The following is a 14,724-nucleotide window of genomic DNA, read 5'->3' on the forward strand; positions in this document are numbered from 1 at the left end:
TAAACAAGGCTATTGAAGTTAAATTGGTATTTCCTTAAAGATGATTTTAGAGAAAAATTCTTTGGCGAGATTCGAGAATGCCTTCATGGCTTCTCTTGCCTGTACCTATTGCTGTACTTTTTTATGTGGACTAATTTGTCTGATTTGAAAATTTGATTACAATATCAAATCCTAGATGAAGCCCTCCCATTCTTATGGTGATTCTAAGGGGTACTGATAACTAAGCTCTTAAAAGGTGAGGAAATAGTTTATTCTGCTGCAGATTAGGGTACTCTGAATACAGGCACTCTGATGGTAATTCTAAGTAGTATTGATAACTAAGCTTTTAAAAGATAAGGAAATAGTTTATTCTACTTCAGAGTAGGGTAATTTTAATGCCCTGAATATACTCTGAATCTTTTATAGATAGATTTCTGAATGATTTGCCCGAAAAAGTCTGATAAGCTTTGGGGATTTTTTAATTTTTTTTCTCTTAAAAAGGAATCAGAAATGTGGGATTTTTTTAAAAAATTATTTTCAGTAGATATTGGAGATTATGCTTTGTGCATTAAATCCAGTTTGATTTTTAAGTGATAATTTTCAATTAAAGACTTTCTTTCTTTCTTTTTTTTTTTTTTAAGACGGAATCTGGCTCTGTCTCCCAGGCTGGAGTGCAGTGGCCAGATCTCAGCTCACTGCAAGCTCCGCCTCCCGGGTTTACACCATTCTCCTGCCTCAGCCTCCGGAGTAGCTGGGACTACAGGCGCCTGCCACCTCGCCCGGCTAATTTTTTGTATTTTAGCAGAGACGGGGTTTCACCGTGTTAGCCAGGATGGTCTCGATCTCCTAACCTCGTGATCCGCCCGTCTCGGCCTCCCAAAGTGCTGGGATTACAGGCTTGAGCCACCGCGCCCGGCCAACCCAATTAAAGACTTTCTAATAAGACAACTAAAAAATTAAATTTTAGGCAATTATAATAATATATTTTGGAGAAGCATTCCCAGATGTACTTTTGACAAGGAGTTGATTTTATTAGTTGTTTGGGTTGTTTAATCCAGAATTTTTAAAACTGTTATGGGTTTAATTTGCTACATTTGTCCATTCTTATTCATTTCCTCTGTTTTGATCACTGAAACGTTGTCTAAAAACTGTGCTCATTATACACAGTTTATAGTATTTAATAGCTTCTGAAAACTTTAAGAGACCATACTAAACCAAGGAAATATTTATTAATGGTAATCTATATTTAGTAATAAATATATTTGTAACTAAATGTGGGATTACTGAATCACTGAGTAAATATTTCTTGAATATTTGGACAAGAGGTGGGGGGAGGGAGAATGACTTGACCCTCAAGGAACTTAACTGCTGCCTTTAAAAGGTTATAATGAAGCTGGGCACAGTGGTACACAGCTGTAGTCCTAGCTACTCAGGAGGCTGAGACAGAAGGACCCCTTGAGCCGAGGAGTTCGAGTCTCTGTCTCTTAAAACAAAAAAGGTTATAAAAATATTCAGACTGGAGGGTTCCTAACTTTTACTACTTAAGCAGGGTCTTTACCACAGAGTTAAATTTAAAGTTCTGTTTAGAATGGTAACAAATTTAATTATGTACAAAACAGCATCACTTTAGTGTTAGTATCAGTGTTACTCAAAGTGGTGTAATAATGTTAATAACAAGCATTTAAATCACATTGTTTGAAAACTGGGATCTACAAAAAATATGATTCCAATAATTAACTTTTTAATTATGGGAAAGGCAAGGCAATGTTCAGTGAATGTAAAAAATATACTACTGAGCAAACAAAGAGAAATTGTTTTAATGAATTTTGATTTTCTGTTTTAATTTTTTGGTACGTTGACTCTTCTTGACATGGCACTTTGCTATTAATTAAAAAAAATTAAACCCCAAAGACAAATTAATTCTGTATTTAATGCAGATTTAATTCTTGACTAGCTGTAATGCTTAAGGAGTTGGCAGTCTTGTTGCCAAAACAATAAAATAGGAATTAAGCTGAAATGCAAAACTGTGTAATAATTAGGTTTCATGGAGGTATATATAGTTTTCCTTAATAACTACATAAGTCAGTAATGTTGACTTAATAATAATTTATTTAGCTTTTGCTTTTCTCAGAAAACATATCAAACTCTTCATATATAGCATCAAAATAGATATTCAACCTGAGCTACTGTAAATTGTTGAAACTTATTGCTATACATTAAGGGAAATTCTATCCAACAGTTCAGTGTAAACAATTTTTTAAAGGTGCTATGATTCTTTAACATGATTTGTAGTATGTAGAACTCAAGTATTCTAGAATAATATTTGTGTGATAATGTACATGAGAAACATTTATAAACAGTCCTTCAGGTGTACAAAATAACTGACATAATATTTTGCATTTAACTACACTGCCTCTAAGTATTTTAAACAAAGATGAAAATTTTAGAGTATTGTGCTATATTTTTATAACTGAATTTCCCTCTTATTAACAATACTAATAACATTTAGCCATCAGTGATTACTGATAGCTTAAATAAGAGTGTAGTTTCTGTTTCTAATGTCTATTAATTTTAACCCCATTTAAAGACATTTCCTACTTATCATACTCAAAGGTAATCAGAAGTTAAATGATGGTCCTTCTGGTTCTCTGGAAACTGAAAAGAAGCTTCTCTTTCTTCAGGGTATGCAGAATTTTTTTTTTCTTCCCAATGAGCTGAATCCATCCTTCACACTGCTATTTGCTAACCTCAATTGTTTTTCTGCTCCATTAAAGTTGAGGCCACCAAAAATAGTAGTAATATCACAACTACAAAACCCTGGGTGGATTTGTACCCATTGCACATACACTCCTTGCTGCCAATTCCTAAGAGACTTTCGAAGTAATAGTATATTCTCAGGTAGACAGTAGATTCTACTTGTGGCCTATGTATAGTGTTCAACAAGTCCATGAGCCCTATGAAACAAGATGTGTTTACTGCATTTTTCTAGGGAGAAGGTCTCAGCAGGCACAGGCATCTTAAAGACCCTGTGATGCCCAAAAAGTTAAAGCTCTATTTGCTAATGACGGATAGTAAATTTGGAGGATTGCTTCAGGTGTGGCATTTTATTTTGTGGGTTGTTGGCCCGTAGGGAAAAACATCTTGAAATTGCAGTTAAGGAATACCACTTCAATTCATCAAATTAAAAAAATTACGGCAAATGAGCAAAATCTATTTTAAAGAACTACATACAATATATTCTTATAGAAAATTTAGATTAAATGCATGGAACTGCTTTTGGTTTGCCCTGTATTGAAAATAGATGGATGGGGATTACATTAATTAATGTATTTATTTATTTTTTGAGGCAGGGTCTCTGTTGCCCAGGCTGAGGTGCAGTAGCGCAATCTTGGCTCACTGCAACCTCTGCCCCCTGGGCTCAAGCAAGACTCACACCTCAGCCTCCTGAATAGCTAGGACTGCAAGTGCACACACCACACCACACCTGGCTAATTTTTGTATTTTTTGTAGAGACAGGGGTCTCGCTATGTTGCCCAGACTGGTCTTGAACTCCTGAGCTCAAGCAATCTGCGTGCTCAAGCCATCGGCCCGTCTTGGCCTTCTAAAGTGCTGGGATTACAGGTGTGAGTCACCGTGGTGAGCCCCTATTATTTTAAAGTAGGCTTCAAATATAATTCTTCACTAATTGGGAATGCCTGAGGATGTATATGAATTTATTACCATTTTGTGAGTAGTAGTGTGTGCTTGTGTTCATGGATGGCATTCATCAGAATGTTTCCAATGGTGTAGCCAGGTTACACTGCCATCTTCCTGTTCTCCTTTGTGCTTACCTGCTCTGCTGGTATTTGCTGCAGTTTCTGGTGAGTGTATGTAGGTGTTGGCCCAGATGTTGCTTTTGTAGAGATCATCCATAGGGCTCATTTATCCCAAATCAGTTTTTGTGTATTATCTGTGGACCCAATGTGTAATTTGAACTTTAAGAATACTACTTCAGACTGCAGTGTAGCATAACCTTTAAAAAAACAAAATGCTAGTTTTGCCCTAATCTGTGCATATTCCTATTGTTCCATAGGTATTAGTAATACGTGAATTATTTCTGTGCCCTTTTTGGTATAGAGTCTCATATGAATAATTACTGTTATTTAAAATCCACGACTCCATGCATTGTTTTGGTGGAAGGGAGAGGTAGTTTCCCATCATGTTTTACATATATGTTAGCATTCAGATTTTCCCTTTTGGCCCACTCCCTACTGAACTGACGGGAAAGGGCGTATTTGAGAGAAAACATATCCTTTACTGAGGTTCCAATAATTAAGCCAATGCACTTGATTTAAGTTATACGTTTAGCTCATTCTTAAAGTGTAAACACTTTACTATAAGCCTCCTGGCTCCCAAATCAGTGCTTTTTCTACTAAACATTCTTTCTGTCTTGCTAAAAAAATCCAATTTTCAGAATCAACTTAGTTGCTAAGCAAATATGCATAAAACCATAAATTTATCTGAATTGTTTCTAATTTAAGGAGTAGTATATAAAAGTTTAAACAGAAATCATTGATCAGTAAAAGTGATGGAAAATCAGCAAAATAAAAATAGAATTAGAGTAGGCTAAAAGGCCCTTCTTCTTTAGGGAGTTATTCGGAAAACTGAGTTCAAATATAGGGTCTGGGACTTCTCAGGTGATATTTTATCTTAAATTAGAATCTGCATGAGGCGGGGTGGGGTCGCTAATGCCTGTAATCTCAGCACTTTGGGAGGCCAAGGCAGGAGCGTCCCTTGAGACCAGGAGTTTGAGACCAGCCTGAGCAACATAGCAAGACCCTCTCTCTATTTTTAAAAAAGTAAAATTGGATTTAAAATAAATAAAGAATCTGCATGAACTTTCTTATCATTTATTCTTACATGTTATTTGCCAGTGTGCGATACTTAATAACCAAGTAAGAAACTTGAAATGAGTCTTTTGAGGCTACAACTTATATAATATTTTATAAATATTACTGCTACATACATAATAGACTAACATTTTTTTAGCCTCACAATAATACCTTGTACAACTTATAAATGCTAAAGGGCCTATAGAAGGCTACCCACCTATGTAAAAAAAAAAGGTCCTAGCTCTGTCTGGTGCAGCTGGACAAATTATTTTTGATATGAATTCCCAGGAATGGAGGGGTATCATTCCTTGCTGATAAGAGCACATACACTTCCTTTGCTGGCTAAGCTATGTGATTCTATAGGACCTTAGTGTCGTGGCCATCCTTTCAGTAGTAAGCAGATTTAGAAAAGTTGTCCTGTTGTTACCTTATTTCAGTAGTTTTTGGTCTTTCTATATTGTGTGTAACCTCACTTAATCAGATTGTTATGACTGTTTCCCCCTAGGAAGTATAGGAAGATTAAAAAAGCCAGGCCAGATACTTATGACTGAACATGAGCTCAACAGATGAAATAGGTGTCTTAACCATACTCTCTCTCTTTTTTTTTTTTTTTTTTAAGAGGGAGGGGTTCTGGCTCTGTCACCCAGGCTGGAGTTCAGTGGCTCAATCATGGCTCACTGCAGCCTTGACCTTCCCAGGCTCAAGCAATTCTCCTGCCTCAGCCTTCTGAGTAGCTGAGACTACAGGCATGCAGCACCACACCCAGTTAATTTTTTTATTTTTATTTTTGTAGAGACACCGTCTTGCTGTGTTGCCTAGGCTGGTCTTGAACTGAGCTCAACCAGTCCTCTCATCTTGGCCTCCCAAAATGCTGGGATTACAAGCGTGAGCCAGGGCACTTGGTCCATACTATTTTTCTTAAAGTCACAAGTTAAAGCTGGAGGTTTCACCCAGAATCAAAGTGCCAGGTAGCATTTTAGTGCAGCCTAGGATAAGCAGCTCTGTTTCCATTAACACAGTGCAAGAATTCAGGGATATCACTTGCTAAATGTAAACCAGTTACCTCCATAATTTCCCAAAAATTTTATTGTGACAAACGAGTGCCATACTCTGAACATTAAAGGCTTTTACCTCCAGCTGTCCAAACATTGTGCATGTTATTCAGGTAAAGGCACTGGTATGGTAGGAGTTTCTCCTTTAGTGTCTTGTAATTGACAACAGATCCAGCATTTATGGAATGTATTGTTATTGTAACTTTTGAGTTTCCATAGCCAAGAATGTAAGAGTAATAACTAGGTATGGTCCATTATTTTTAGTAAAGTTCATTTTAGTTAGCCTTTGATGGTAGACACTTCTCAGGTTATAATTCAGACTCAATAACAAAGCCAGAAAGTTCAGGAAGGGTAGGGTAGTGCTGTGGTCTGAATGTTGAAATCCTAACTATCGAGGCATTAGGAAATGGAACCTCTGAAAGGTGATTAGATCATGAGGGCAGAACCCTAATGAATTAGTGCTCTTGTAAAAGAGCCCCCAGAGAACTGGTTTGCCCCTTCTGCCGTGTGAGGTTACAGCAAAAAGACCATTATATAGGAAGCAGGACCTCAACAGACACCAAATCTGCCAACGCCTTAATCTTGGACTTCCCAAACTCCAGAACTGAGAGACAGAAATTTATTAAGTTTATAAGCTACCCAGTCTATCGTATTTTGTTACATCAGCCCAAACAGACTAAGGTAACAAGAAGCAACCCTCACAGTGCTTGCTTAATGTCATGCACCTGTCATTCTAATGGTGATCATTTGCCAGTCTTTTCTTTATGAAAGAAATCAGCAGTCCTGCTTTCTCTTGTTTTGAATGACAGGTCTCAGATAAGGATTTATTTTCCAGAAAGAAAGTGACTAAATAGATTCCCTCCATAAAGATTTTCAGATCAGTAGATCTGCCTTAAACTGATGTAGTCTTTGGACCCAGTTCAGAAGTGGCCAAGGCCAATCCTCAATGCAGGAAAGTAAAAGTTAGACTGTATTTAAGGAAGACAAATTACTAGTTAGGAACTGTCAAATGAGGTCAGAGGCAAGACCTTACTGACAGATGGGCAAGTTAAATGCTATCTTCTGAAAAGTTTAGCTGCTTCATGATGGACTCATTTGGAGCATATCTGGAAAGTTTTTTGGACACGTCTAAAACATGGGGTTGAATTTTCCTTATAAGCCAGGGTTAGAACAGAAGGTCGATCAGCTGTCTAGATAGTCTCAGCACTACCAGAAACTATTTGTAAGCTGTATAACTACTCTGATGACTCAAGTAGGAAGTGTCCAGGAACTTTTCTTCTAGACACTGTGAAAAACCAAAGATTACTAATAAGAAATTGTTTAATAGATAAGGTGAACATCTTAAACATAAAGCATAGATTCAAGACAGAGGACCTTTGTACCTGACAAGTACTCAGGAGGGCTTGAAAAGGGCCCCCGCAGGTGAGTTTCAGGCTCTGTCTTCCACTCATGAACCTACAAAATCTAATCCTTGCTGCTGAAGATTTCTTAAGAAAAATGAACAGTGTGCCTGGCCACTTCAGTGTCTTTAGAATCCCATCTTGGTGTTATACTTTCCCTATTGTTTCTAGATAGAGAGGTAGCAAATGCTTTACAAAATCTCAAGGAGTTATAAACTACTTTTACAGCCTGTCTTATAAAGTATATTCCCTAGTTATTATAAATAGGCGAAATGCTATTCCAAATCTAACAATAAAGACTTTTGCCAATACTCATTGTTTCAGCTTTCAAATATGTTAAGTATGTTTTCTACCCATCCTACAAAAGTATACATAATCACTAAAACTTATGAACAACACATATATGATATTGACCTGAATATTTACAGAGAGCTCCCAGGATGGATGATTTTATTTATTATGTTAATTCTCTGTTTAGTTTGTGACCTGATCTTAATAGTAACAAGTGAATGAATTAGCAGAGGAAATCAGTTAATATAAGAGCAACAGTGCCTGTGAAGAAGTCACCACATGGGCCAGGCAGAGTGGCTCATGCCTACGTCTGTATAATCCTAGCACTTTGGTAGGCTGAGGTGGGAAGATCTCTTGAACCCAGGAGTTTGAGACCAGCCTGAGCAACATAGCAAGACCTTATCACTACTAAGAATAAAATTAAAAATAAAGACATGAAGAAATCACCACAGCCTTAGTTTAGTAACATTAACAGTATTTTGTAATATCCACAGCAGAGGAGACTAAGGAGTAGATATTTTAGTTGCTCCAGAAGTGAGGAATCTTTGTTGTTTTTACAATTGTCTACAATGAAGAACTACCCAAAAGCTTAAGGAGCATTGGTCATTTATGACTTTTCAGAAGTTAAAGTATCATCTCAGGTGAGGACGGCACTTTCTGCCATCTAGGAAGAATATGGAGAAAGCAAAATTTTTTACTACTTTGTCTTAAGAACACTGCATGTCTCGAAGCCAATTTGGTTTTTTTCTCCAAGCTGCCAGTTCCCTCTTCAGTATTATACAGTGTTTTGTTTTAGTCATAGCACGAATTACTAATTTAAACAAGACTTAACTCTTTCAATAAGAAATAATACATAGTAAAATACGTGTGTGACCATATATTTGCAAGAAAGGGGTTGTGCCATGAATCTTTTTTTCTCAGTTTAACAAATAAATTTGCAAAGGCAACTTTGAGGAATCAGAATGTTGTTTTAAATATTATTAACAAGACAACAAATTATTCAATCAGATAACTAATCAGAATTATAGACTTTAAACTTAAACATTATTTTTCACAGAATATAGCAACACTGAAATCCAGGTGTCTGGGAAGACTATTTTACTTGAAATAATATTTTTAAACCCAGTTTTATGATATAGAATAGAATTCTATCTGCTTTTCTGCAGCTATAGGGAAGAGGGAACATTTTCCCCTTTTGATATTGCTGTTTGTTTGTTTTTTTTAAGAAAACAGCAATTAGAAGTGTCTACATATCGGATTTCCATTAGCTAGCATCAAGAGAGAAGAGTAGGTACAAACTTAAAATTCAGAAAAAGACAGAAAGGGCCAGGCATAATGGCTCATCCCTGTAATCCCAAACTTGGGGAGAATGAGGTAGGAGGATTGATTGAGGCCAGGAATTCAAAACCAGCCTGAGGAACAAAGCAAGACCCCGATCTCTACAGAAAAATCAGCCATTCCTGGTGGCTCGCAGCTGTAGTCCCAGCTACTCTGGAGACTGAAGCGGGAGGATTGCTTGAGCCCAGGAGTTCAGGGCTACGGTGAGCTGTGATGGCACCACTGCACTCCAACTTGGATGACAAAGCAAGGCCCTGTATCAGAAAATAAAGAAAAAAGGACAGAAAGATAATGCTAACAAATGGAATACGGAGCATATAATGTCTTGCCTTTACATGTAATTAAGAATAGAAGTAAAATTTATCTCAGATTAAGATTTTTTTTTAAAACAGCCTCAACATATATTCAGACAAAACAGATTTTAATAAAATTATATATGTCATCTGTTTCAAAATGTTAGGGCTATTTTAGTCTTTATAAAGCATAACTTACAGTTATATATAGTTGTCTGTGGTTTTAGAAAGCTATTCTATTTGTTATTCCCTCCGTATCCCTTAAGCCCATGCCTCAAATTATTTCAGAATACTTTCCCAATAATTTACTAACTTGTTCTTTTGTATTCCAAAAATGTGAAAGGTGTTAAAAGTTTGTGTTTTCAGTGCCTTTGGAAACATTTAAAAATGCATCTTTTAAATTGCGTGTCCAAACCAGTATTTCTCAAAATGTGCCATGATCTGTTTATAGTTGTTGGGTTAAAAAAAAAAAAAATGCAGTTCCATAACTTTGAGAAATGTCAGGTTAAGCAAAGTTAAAGTTCTTTACTACAAGACTTCTCAGTGCCTTTAATGTCCTCCTATGTTATCCTCTGGGTATATTCTCTTTTCTAAATCAATCTACCCTTTTACTAGGATTGGTGTTCCAAGGAAAATACTGGAAAATGCTGGTCTAAATATTGTTAAAAATTGAACACACATGTCTAAAACCAAAAGTGCCCAATCCTTTACTAGAATGTGAGCTTCTTGAGGACAAGAGTCTGTACTTATTTTTTGTAATCCCATCTTGCATATAACCAATATAATGCTCAAGATGTATTATTGAATATGTTAATATAAATATAACTCTGGAGAGTCAATTTGTAATGCAAAGCTAATATGCTCCTGATTTGATAAAATTAATTATTATGAAATAACGTGTATATTTTCATGCATATTTGTTTTCTCTATACTTGGAAGAAATAGAATATTTTAAATGGACACTATTTTACATGTTCATATTTAAGATGGTGATCAGCTGTTTTATCTGTTAAAAGTTGTAGACCTAACCTTATAAAAGATCTGTTCATAGACGATGAAGCATTTCAAAACTGTGAGGTATAGAAATCAGGGTATTCTGATTTATTTCATTTCACTTCAACATTTACCCCTCTGGGAATCTGGAACTTTTTTCATAGCCTTCTACTTCACTCTCAACTCCTACCTCCCAAAAGTATAATTTATATCTACTTATGTTCCCACTGCTTTCAAGAGTTCATATAGTTTCCCAGAATTTGCGGCATCTCCCCCACTCTTTCCTGTTACTTCATGTTATAGAGCTTCTCCAAATGCTTTCCCATAGGTTTCCTGCCTCATCTGCCAGAGACGTCTTGGAGTTCTTCAGAATTTACTGGATGTGCTAAAGAGTATTTAAGTACACATTTACCAAAATGAAGGGACTCCACTGCTGTGCAAGTAGTACTAGGTCTTCAGACCCATGAAGCAAGGACATTTGGGGAAGTCTCGGTTATCAAGTATGATGCCTGTTTATGGGGAATGTAGAGAATTTTGCCATCTTTCTTATTAGTAGAAAGAGAAATTTGTAGATTCCTTGGAGATTTAGGGGCGTTTAAGATAATGAAAAAGTTTTGTATATTGCAGTTGGGGATCTAATCCATACTGAAGATCAGAAACTAGAATAAAGTGTCAGGAACAAATAGGAAACAGAAAATACATGAAGGAATTATTTGAGTTTAGAGGAAAAGAAAAAAACCAGCAAGAATACTGCTATCTAATCATTAAATCAGTGTAAGATGGACACATTGGGAATGTCTGGTAAAACATGTTTTCTTAATTAGATTATCATGCTTTTTAGAAGACCCTTAATAGGTAGTATGAAACTCATATTTTGGCAATTTGAGCATCCTTTTTGTAGAATTTTATGAGAATTTTCTTTGTAAAAGAAAACTTTTAAGGACTATTTGATACAGAAGTGTTACTAATGGAAATTTCAAGACTTCCTGCCTTGACGGCCTTTTTAATTAGCTGTTCATGCAGTAGCTTAAATGAGTAAGTCTTATAAACAACTGGAGAGTTTGTTAATATCCTTTAGAACCAGATGTTTAGTTGCTGTTATTTTTTTTCTATCTCCATTCAAACTACCATGGATATAACATGTTAGCCAAGCAATGTGCTAAGATAAGAAGCTGTTTGAAGAATGTACAGTGCCTTAAGTTTTGGAGTTCATGAGTGGTGGGAAGGAGGAGTGGACATAGGAGTAATTCTACTATAGTATGATCAAGGAGTATGATGTAGGTATTGGCTCTGCCTGGAGGAGTCTGGAAGTTTTGTAAGGATAGTCTATCTTAAAGTAAGAATGTTAATTGTTACCATTAATGGGGAATGTAGGGCTAGGATATTCAAAGGCCCATAGGCACAAAAGTGTAAGGCATGATTTGGGAATGGTGAATGGCCCACTGAGCCCATTTTGTGGGAGTGAGGGTGAAAAGAAGCCAAAAAGCTGTGTTGAGGCCAATCTGGGATTTGGACATTTTTTCCCTAAGGCTATATTATTCTCAGTCATTTTTCTTGTGCTACACAAAGGATAGACATACACATGTGCAGGGATATGTACAATTCCTGGGCCCTAGGCTTTTCTGCAGTGAATGGCATCCCATTCAAGCATATGAAAATACATGAAGGGGAATTATACTATTATAGATAATTGCAGATAGATACAGATTTGACTGTTTAAATGTATGTTTAACTTTTAGAATTATTACTTGTTCACAACTGGTGAAAACAGTTGTCTTGACAGAGGTTGAGAACAGGAGGTGACTTGTAAGGAATGTAGTAAACCACTATCATGACAAAACAGGAAACTGGAAGCAAAGCATTCATTAACAGAATGAGAAAACAGTAGATGTGAGGAATATTGCAGAAGTACAATGGGGAGAACTTGACCGATTTCCAAGACTCAACATATTGTATGTGTGGGTCATTCTTCCTTACAACAGGACATATTCCAGTAGATGTTTTGCCATGGGGAGCCTCTTTGAAATGACTCCTTCGGCCATGCACAATATGCCTATAATTCCAGCACTTTGAGAGTCCAAGGCGGGAGGATCGATGGAGACCAGTAATTCAGACCAGCCTGGACAACACAGCAAGACCCTATCTCCAAAAAAAAAATTAAAAATTAGCTGGGCACTTGTGCACTTGTGGTCCTAACTACTTCAGAGGCCAAGGCAAGAGGGTCACTTGAGCTTGAGAGGTCGAGGCTGCAGTGAGCCATGATTGCACCACTGCACTCCAGCCAGGTGACAGAGTAAGACCCTGGCTTAAAAGAAAGAAAAAACAAAAAAAAAAAAACAAAAAAAAAAAAAAAAAAAAAACACCTGGCTGCTTAAAACACAAACTAAAAAAAAAAAAACTCTGACCCTTCTTATGTTCCTTATCCTGATGATCACATGCTTCCCTGCATCCCTGAATTTAAAAGATAAAACACATGGCACATGCCTGTAGTCCTGTAGTCCTACCTACTCCATAGACTGAGGTGGGAGGATACCTTGAGCCCAGGAGTTCAAGGCCAGCCCAGGCAACATAGCGAGACTCCCATCTCTTTAAAGAAAAAAAAAACAAAGGGAAAGACAATTTTGAGAAGTAAGAATGAGTTTCTGTTGCATACTTTACTTGGTAATTAAAAAAAAAAAAAATTAACTATTAAAGTAAGATGGTGGCTTATGGCTATAATCCCAGCACTTTGGGAGGCTGAGGCAGGAGGATCGCTTGAGCCCGGGAGTTCAAGACCAGCCTGGGCAACATAGTGAGACCTTATGTCTACAAAAAAAGTTTTTTAACTAGCCAAGTATGGTGGCACCCACCTGTAGTCCCAGCTACTTGGGAGGTTGAGGCGGGAGGATCGCTTGAGCCTAGGAGGTCAAGGCTGCACTGAGCCATGATCATGCTGCTCTACTCCAGCCTAGGCAGTAGAGCAGGCCCATCTCAAACAAATGAAAACACTATTGCTGTCATCTGTTAAAGTCCATGTTTATTTAGGTAAAAAATATTTTGACAAAACTCCACTTGGACTGACCCTAACTGGAGTATTAAAGCATTATAGGCTAGTCATGGTGGCTCACACCTGTAATCCTAGCACCTTGGAGGCCAAGGCAGGAGAATCACTTGAGCCCTGGAGTTTGAGAGCAGCCTGGGCAACATAGTAGGACCCTATCTCTGCAAAAAGTAAAAACATCCAGGTGTGGTGGTGTGTGCCTGTAATCCCAGCTACTCAGGAGGCTGAGAAGTGGGAACCACTTGAGCCCAAGAGGTCAAGGCTTCAGTGAGCCATGATCATGCCACTGCACTCCACCCAGGGTAACAGAGTGAGACCCTGCCTTTAAATAAATAAATAAATAAATAAATAAATAAATAAATCTAAGATGCCAACCATCTTTGAATTTATGTAAGCCAAATGTTATTAAGTGATGCATGGCTGTATTTTTTTTAATGAACTTGAGCCAGATAGAATGTAGGTGTTACAGAAACTAATTGCAAACTACTATCACTTATAAATATATACAGTCATGTGTGCCATAATGACATTTCAATTATGGACCACATTTATGGCAGGGTCCCATGAAATTATACTATTATATTTGTACTGTACCTTTTCTATGTTTAGATGCACAACTACTTACCATGGTGGTACAGTTACCTACAGTATTCAGTACAGTCACATGCTGTACAGGTTGTAGCCTCAGAGCAATAGGCTCTGCGATATAGCCTTGGTGGGTTGTAGGCTATACCATCTAGGTTTGTGTAAGTACATTCTGTGTTTCCATAATGACAAAATTGCCTAATGATGCATTTCTCAAAATGTATGGTTATCATTAAGTGATGCATAACTGTAGAAGAAAAAGTATTTGTTTTAAAGTTGGCTGAGACACACACAGTAGTGAGAAACATTGAACACGTTTAGATGTTTATTGATTTGGTATCTAGATGTAATCACCTCTGGATTCAATCATGGCATCTGTGTGTCTGAGCAAAAGAAATCCTGGATCATGTGACTTATCCATAAAGAATAGATTCTACATTTAGATCTGATCATATGCACAGAGTACCTACCCTATGCCAGGCACATTTGTGTATGGTATTTCATCGAGTCACTCATAGATTATTAAATCAGCTATACAAAGATAAAATGCCTTTACTTGAAATGAGATTAATGTTCCCTGAGACCCTGCACTACAAAATAATTATTTTTTCCAGCATAGTAATTTATTACAGTTAAAGGAAAATGTTATAAAACATTTGGATATTTCTCATATGCTCCTTGCATAAAGTAAGCAGATTTATATTTATTTCAATATGATCAAACCTGAGAGCTTAAATGCTTTCTTTTGCAGTTATTATAATTTATACTATATAAATATTTAAATATAAATGGTAATAGTTAATATTTAAGAATAGTAAATATTTAAATATACAAGAGTTGTCCAAACCAAAAATAGGAGTTCTGGATCTTACTAGCTCCAAT

The sequence above is a fragment of the Rhinopithecus bieti genome, unplaced genomic scaffold (assembly GCF_001698545.2).
Source record: "Rhinopithecus bieti isolate Rb0 unplaced genomic scaffold, ASM169854v2 scaffold_12732, whole genome shotgun sequence".
Classification (NCBI taxonomy): domain Eukaryota; kingdom Metazoa; phylum Chordata; class Mammalia; order Primates; family Cercopithecidae; genus Rhinopithecus; species Rhinopithecus bieti.